A 7237-nucleotide genomic window follows, 5' to 3' on the forward strand; every position below is an offset into this window, starting at 1 on the left:
CTATTGAATGTCCTGTGATATCTGTCTCGCAAATTGGAAGGAATTTAAGCAGTCTTAATGTCAGAGGGAATGTCGATGGCATGGAGCGTGTACTGACTGTAGATACAGGAGACTAAAACTGTTACCTGGAGCAAGGTTGCGTACGGTCACTCATGGTAGTGGGGTGAATACAGCGAAAGGGCAGAGTTAGGCGGAAAAAGCTTATTAAAATATATGCAGATAGACCAAATTTCGGGCAGAACAACGTCTGCCGGGTCTGCTAGTTGTCCTTAAAAATTTATTTGTATTTACAAAATGTACATACATACATATATACTTGAAACAAATTTTTTTTTCGTAAAGAACTCCTGGACATGAATAACTGATCAGAGGTTGGGCAACTTGAAACAAACTTGGCTCAGAATGCTTTACCGCCATGGTCACATATCCTATTGAGTTCCGCTGATTTTGAAGGTATCGACTGCTGTCACTCTACCCACTTCGTTCACAGGTTCGCCTACAGGCTGCTAAGTCGCAGAAGCGATTCGAATTGCCAGCACAGCCATGATATTGATAACGAATGCAACGTCGTCCATCGAAACCCCACCTTAAGCCAGCTTGGCAGCCTCTACCGCTATTACCCCTAACAATAGGGCTTTGGCAATTAGGACGTCCTTGAAGAAGATATTAAAAAAATATATAACGAGTTTCATGAGGATTGATTAGTAGACACTTACTTGGTGTATTTGGACACTGAGCTTGTGCCTGTTCCAGGAAGAGCCATACAACCACGATGAAGAAGAGGGCGATGAATTTCATGTTGAAGGAGTTAAAAAATTTAGCAGAAGTAGTTTGTGAGTTGATATTGAGTTGTAGAAGCTTGGGCTGTGAATAATAATTTAGTTTAAATTCAAGGGTTTTATATGAAACTTTTAGGACTTGCAAATTCCTGAAATTCATTGTTTTTATAATTTTACATTGTTGTAAGTTTTTAAGCGCTTTTGTAACACAATCGAATGAAATGGAACAATTGCATAGTAAAGTTCTGCATCTGCTTTTAAGTACAGCAGATTCTTGATTTTACGAACACCATCGTTGCAGGGTTTGTTTAAAATCGATTTTTTCGTAAAATCGAGTACCATAACATTTTTCATATATTCTTAATTAAAATAGCTAAAATAACCAGAGAAAGTACATGTGTTTTTAAAACTTGTTTTATTCAAATAACAAATGCAAAAAAGAACAAAAAGAAAAAATTCATTTCAGAATGCTTATCACCGTTTAACATACATACATATGTGCATACATATTGTTTGTTTGATAGGAATATTGAGGTAACTGTTTACTGCAGCTTTTGAAGCTCCGTCAAACAACCAAATTTGAAGCCTCAACATTGTTTTGCTTGGCCCACCGAATGTACGTGCCAAAACTTTCAATAGGGGCTGTATGCTTTTTAGTATGGTTTTTAGTTATTATTTTGGTTTTCCTTTTGTTTTCTTTTATGTGCAGCTTTGTTTACCTCTTTTTTATGATACAAAACACAAAATTTGTTAGTTGTTCGTACAACCGAGTACTGTCGATGCACGTTTGTTCGTTCTATAAATTACTCAATTTAAAAATTTTGAATGTTCGTAAAATCGAAATTTCGTAGAATTCAATGTTCGTAATATCAAGAAACTGCTGTACTTGAAAAGTATTTATGTTTTAAAAATTTTCTTTTATTTACTTAGTAAGCTTGCCTGACCTAATCTAAATTTTTTAGTTACCTAAATAAAAGCCGTAGATTACAATTAGTAATATTTGGGAGACAAATAATAACAACTCATTTATATCTTGGCGATGGGGTCTCACACCATAAATGAAAAATTCAGGCAGGAGGAGGAACGCCTCCAAGAACGATATTGGCGTGGAATTCCAGGACTCTTGCAGGCAAAGGCGCCGATTGATGGATAAAACACAAAATGATATATAGCCATGGGGAGCGTAACGTTTGCCTGTTTTAGAAAATTCTACCTCGCAAAATCCTGCAAAATGATAAAAAATCCTGCATAGCTAAAATCCTGGTTTTCTAAAATTTTGCTTTTCCAAAATCCTGCTTTTAGTGTACTTACCCTTTAGATAAACTTTCTGAACAACGAAATGAACCGACATACGCAGCGAAAGTATTCAAACTCATACACAGCGATTTTAGAAATCAAATAAACTTCATTCGTAATATGTTTTTATATATGTTTGTGTGTACGTATGTATATATTTTAGTCTAGTAAATTGAAATATTTTTTGCAACTCTCTTCAAATAACTTGGTTGATTTAATTCATTCCTGTTTTAAAAACTCTTCGTAGTTGCTTGTTTTTTTAATTATGTTTCTTTTCTTTCTTATCATTTCTCCGTTTTCCCTTCTTTGTATTTGAGTTTTCGATTATTATAAGCTGCTTTTGTAAATTTTATACGAGTTTATAAAATTTTGAGGTACTTTCACCTACAATGACTTCTAGTCTACGATGTATAACGGTATTTATAGTTCCAGCAATTCGACAATGAATATGTGTACATACATACATATGTATATTTATATGGGTGGAATAATAAAATAAACAAGTAAGGAAGGTTAAGTTCGGGCGTAACCGAACATTACATACTCAGTTGAGAGCTATGGTGACAACATAAGGGAAAATAACCATGTAGGAAAATGAACCGAGGGAAACCCTGGAATGTGTTTGTATGACATGTGTATCAAATGAAAGGCATTAAAGAGTATTTTATGAGGGAGTGGGCCATAGTTCTATAGGTGGACGCCATTTAGGGATATCGCCATAAAGGTGGATCAGGGTTGACTCTAGGATTTGTTTGTATGATATGGGTATCAAAAGAAAGGTGTTAATGAGTATTTTAAAAGGGAGTAATCCTTAGTTCCATAGGTGGACGCCGTTTCGAGATATCTCCATAAAGGTGGACCAGGGGTAACCCTAGAATTTGTTTGTACAATATGTGTATCAAAAGAAAGGTGTTAATGAGTATTTTAAAAGGGAGTGATCCTTAGTTCCATAGGTGGACGCCGTTTCGAGATATCGCCATAAAGGTGGACCAGGGGTAACCCTAGAATTTGTTTGTACGATATGGGTATCAAACTAAAGGTATTAATGAGGGTTTTAAAAGGGAGTGGTGGTAGTTGTATAGGTGGTCGCCTTTTCGAGATATTGCCATAGAGGTGGACCAGGGGTGACTCTAGAATACGTTTGTACAATATGGGTATCAAACGAAAGGTGTTACTGAGTATTTTAAAAGGGAGTGGGCCTTAGTTCAATAGGTGGACGCCGTTTCGAAATATCGCCATAAAGGTGGACCAGGGGTGACTCTAGAATGTGTTTGTACGATATGGGTATCAAATTAAAGGTATTAATGAGGGTTTTAAAAGGGAGTGGTGGTAGTTGTATAGGTGGTCGCCTTTTCGAGATATTGCCATAAAGGTGGACCGGGGATGACTCTAGAATGCGTTTGTACAATATGGGTATCAAACGAAAGGTGTTAATGAGTATTTTAAAAGGGAGTGGGCCTTAGTTCTATAGGTGGACGCCGTTTCGAAATATCGCCATTAACGTGGACCAGGGGTGACTCTAGAATGTGTTTGTACGATATGGGTATCAAATTAAAGGTATTAATGAGGGTTTTAAAAGGGAGTGGTGGTAGTTGTATAGGTGGTCGCCTTTTCGATATATCGCCATAAAGGTGGACCAGGGGTGACTTTAGAATACGTTTGTATAATATGGGTATCAAACGAAAGGTGTTAATGAGTATTTTAAAAGGGAGTGGGCCATAGTTCTATAGGTGGACGCCTTTTCGAGGTATCGCAATAAAGGTGGACCAGGGGTGACTCTAGACTTTGTTTGTACGATATGGGTATCAAATGAAAGGTTTTAATGAGTATTTTTAGAAGGGAGTGGGCCTTCGTTCTATAGGTGGTTGCCTTTTCGAGATATCGCCATAAAGGTGGACCAGGGGTGACTCTAGAATATGTTTGTACGATATGGATATCAAATGAAAGGTGTTAATGAGTATTTTAAAAGGGCGTGGGGCTTAGTTCTATAGGTGGACGCCTTTTCGAGAAATCGCCATAAAGGTGGACCAGGGGTGACTCTAGAATATGTTTGTACGATATGGATATCAAATGAAAGGTGTTAATGAGTATTTTAAAAGGGCGTGGGGCTTAGTTCTATAGGTGGACGCCTTTTCGAGAAATCGCCATAAAGGTGGACCAGGGGTGACTCTAGTATGTGTTTGTACGATATTGGTATCAAATTAAAGGTATTAATGAGAGTTTTAAAAGGGAGTGGTGCTAGTTGTATATGTGAAGGCGTATCCAGATATCGACCAAAATGTGGACCAGGGTGACCCAGAACATCATCTGTTGGATACCGCTAATTTATTTATATATGTAATACCTGCCAAGATTTCAAGGTTTTTTTATTTCGCCCTGCAGAACTTTTTCATTTTCTTCTACTTAATATGGTAGGTGTCACAACCATTTTACAAAGTTTTTTCTATAGTTATATTTCGCGTCAATAAACCAATCCAATTACCATGTTTCATTCCTTTTTTCGTATTTGGTATAGAATTATGGCATTTTTTCATTTTTCGCAATTTTCGATATCGAAAAAGTGGGCGTGCTCATAGTCGGATTTCGTTCATTTTTTATACCAAGATAAAGTGAGTTCAGATAAGTGCGTGAACTTAGTTCAGTAAAGATACGTCGATTTTTGCTCAAGTTATCGTGTTAACGGCCATGCGGAAGGACAGATGGACGACTGTGTATGAAAACTGGGCGTGGCTTCAACTGATTTCGCCCATTTTCACAGAAAACAGTTAACGTCATAAAATCTATGCCCCTACAAAAGGATTGGTAAAGTTTTGTTCAACTTATGGCATTAAAAGTATCCTAAACAAATTAAATGAAAAAGGGCGGAGCCACGCCCATTTTGAAATTTTCTTTTATTTTTGTATTTTGTTGCACCATATCATTACTGGAGTTGAATGTTGATATAATTTACTTATATACTGTAAAGATATTAAATTTTTTGTTAAAATTTTACTTTAAAAACATTTTTTTTTAAGTGGGCGTGGTCCTTCTCCGATTTTGTTAATTTTTATTAAGCGTACATATAGTAATAGGAGTAACGTTCCTGCCAAATTTCATCATGATATCTTCAACGAATGCCAAATTACAGCTTGCAAAATTTTAAATTACCTACTTTTAAAAGTGGGCGGTGCCACGCCCATTGTCCAAAATTTTACTAATTTTCTATTCTGCGTCATAAGTTCAATTCACCTACCAAGTTTCATCGCTTTATCTGTCTTTGGTAATGAATTATTGCACTTTTTCGGTTTTTAGAAATTTTCGATATCGAAAAAGTGGGCGTGGTTATAGTCCGATATCGTTCATTTTAAATAGCGATCTGAGATGAGTGCTCAGGAACTTACATACCAAATTTCCTCAAGATACCTCAAAATTTACTCAAGTTATCGTGTTAACGGACGGACGGACGGACATGGCTCAATCAATTTTTTTTTTCGATCCTGATGATTTTGATATATGGAAGTCTATATCTATCTCGATTCCTTTATACCTGTACAACCACCCGTTATCCAATCAAACTTAATATACTCTGTGAGCTCTGCTCAAATGAGTATAAAAACAAGTAAGGAAGGCTAAGTTCGGGTGTAACCGAACATTACATACTCTGTTGAGAGCTGTGGAGACAAAGTAAGGGAAATCACCATGTTGTAAAAGGAACCTAGGGTAAAACCCTGGAATGTGTTTGTATGACATGTGTATCAAATGGAAGGTATTAAAGAGTATTTTAAGAGGAAGTGGGCCATAGATCTATAGATGGACGCCATTTAGGGATATCGCCATAAAGGTGGACCAGGCCTGACTCGAGAATTTGTTTGTACGATATGGGTATCAAATGAAATGTGTTAATGATAATTTTAAAAGGGAGTGGGGCTAAGTTCTATAGGTGGACGTCTTTACGAGATATCGCCATAAAGATGGACCAGGGGTGACTCTAGAATTTATTTTGTACGATATGGGTATCAAATAAAAGGTATTAATGAGTATTTTAAGAGGGCGTGGGCCTTAGTTCTATATGTGGACGCCTTTTCGAGATATCGCCATAAACGTGGACCAGGGGTGACTCTAGAATTTTTTTGTACTATATGGGTATCAAATGAAAGGTGTTAATGAGTATTTTAAAAGGGAGTGGGCATAAGTTCTATAGGTGGACGCATTTCGGAATATCGCTATAAAAGTGGACCTGGGTTGACTCTAGAATGCGTTTGTACAATATGGGTGTCAAACGAAAAGTGTAATAAGTGTATTAAAAGGGAGTGGGCCTTTGTTCTATGGGTGGACGCCTTTTCGGGATATCGCCATAAACGTGGACCAGGGGTGACTCTAGAATGCATTTGTACAATATGGGTATCAAATTAAAGGTGCTAATGAGTATTTTAAAAGGGTGTGGGCCTTAGTTCTATAGGTGGACGCCTTTTCGAGATATCGCCATAAAGGTGGACCAGGGGTGACACTAGAATTTGTTTGTACGATATGGGTATCAAATGAAATGTGTTAATGAGTATTTTAAAAGGGCGTGGGTCTTAGTTCTATAGGTGGACACCTTTTCGAGATATCTCCATAAAGGTAGACCAGGGGTGACTCTAGAATTTGTTTTTACGATATGGGTATCAAATGAAAGGTGTTAATGAGTATTTTAAAAGGAAGTGGGCCTAAGTTCTATAGGTGGACGCATTTCGGAATATCGCTATAAAAGTGGACCTGGGTTGACTCTAGAATGCGTTTGTACAATATGGGTGTCAAACGAAAAGTGTAATAAGTGTTTTAAAAGGGAGTGGGCCTTTGTTCTATGGGTGGACGCCTTTTCGGGATATCGCCATAAACGTGGACCAGGGGTGACTCTAGAATGCATCTGTACAATATGGGTATCAAATGAAAGGTGCTAATGAGTATTTTAAAAGGGTGTGGGCCTTAGTTCTATAGGTGGACGCCTTTTCGAGATATCGCCATAAAGGTGGACCAGGGGTGACTCTAGAATTTGTTTGTACGATATGGGTATCAAATGAAAGGTGTTAATGAGTATTTTAAAAGGGCGTGGGCCTTAGTTCTATAGGTGGATGCCTTTTCGAGATATCGACATAAAGGTGGACCAGGGGTGACTCTAGAATTTGTTTATACGATATGGGTAT

At 37.3% G+C, this 7237-nt stretch overlaps 1 long non-coding RNA gene across 1 annotated transcript; it reads right to left on the reverse strand.

Moving 5' to 3' along the window:
• Nucleotides 1-229: 229 nt before the first annotated feature.
• Nucleotides 230-2453, reverse strand: LOC137242010 (uncharacterized). The gene is made up of 3 exons (XR_010950052.1): nucleotides 2091-2453; nucleotides 717-864; nucleotides 230-653 (listed from the first exon to the last, which is right to left on the reverse strand). It is a non-coding gene; the product is annotated as an uncharacterized lncRNA (long non-coding RNA).
• Nucleotides 2454-7237: the final 4784 nt, after the last annotated feature.

This window comes from Eurosta solidaginis, chromosome 2 (assembly GCF_040869045.1).
Source record: "Eurosta solidaginis isolate ZX-2024a chromosome 2, ASM4086904v1, whole genome shotgun sequence".
NCBI lineage: Eukaryota > Metazoa > Arthropoda > Insecta > Diptera > Tephritidae > Eurosta > Eurosta solidaginis.